Below are 846 nucleotides of genomic sequence, written 5' to 3' on the forward strand. Positions count from 1 at the left end.
GACAACAACAACAACATGTGAGCACAGAAGCCTCAGAGAAACTGGATTTGTCCTTGTCCAGCCAAAGCTCTAACAAGAGGTCTCATTTCAAGTTCAAGTCTGTCCCTCACTAATGACATTAGGCCCTCCCTCTGTACAGGCCAACCTTAGATCTAACTCTTCCCTAGGCTGGCCAGCCATTCCAGAGCTGGGTGGCTCAAAAGCTTATAGACTAAAACTTTAAAGCATCTGAGTAAAAAGTGCAAACATAAATGTATATTAGTGTTCAACTAGAATCCTGAGGTAGTGCTGTAAGAGAAAACACTGGACCAAGGCCTATTTGAACCACAAAGTCCATGGCCCAAACTCACCAGCCGCTCCTTGGAGACCATATACAGGGTCACTGTGAGTTGAAACTGGCTCAACAGCACTGAACAATAAACCTAAGTGTATAATTAAAAGGTTGCATTGTTGTTGTTGTCATTAGGTGCCTTCGAGTTGGTTCTGACCCATAGCAACCCTATGTACAACAGAACAAAACACCACCCAGTCCTGCGTCATCCTCACACTTGCTGCTATGCTTAAGCCCAATGCTGCTGCCCCTATGCCAATATATCGTGTTCTCCCTGCTTTTTGCTGACCCTCCACTTTACCAAGCATGCTGTCCTTCTCCAGGGACTTGTCCCTCCTGATAATATGTCCAAGTATGAAAGATGAAGTCTGATCACAGATTTGTTTGTTTTCGCAGTCCATGGTACTTTTAATATTCTTCTCCAACACCAGAACTGACATGCATCAAATGCACCAACTTTATACTCAAGATCTCGGGACTTTATCTATTATGGTAAACCATATATAATAGGAAGA

Source organism: Chrysochloris asiatica, unplaced genomic scaffold (genome assembly GCF_000296735.1).
Source record: "Chrysochloris asiatica unplaced genomic scaffold, ChrAsi1.0 scaffold00230, whole genome shotgun sequence".
NCBI lineage: Eukaryota > Metazoa > Chordata > Mammalia > Afrosoricida > Chrysochloridae > Chrysochloris > Chrysochloris asiatica.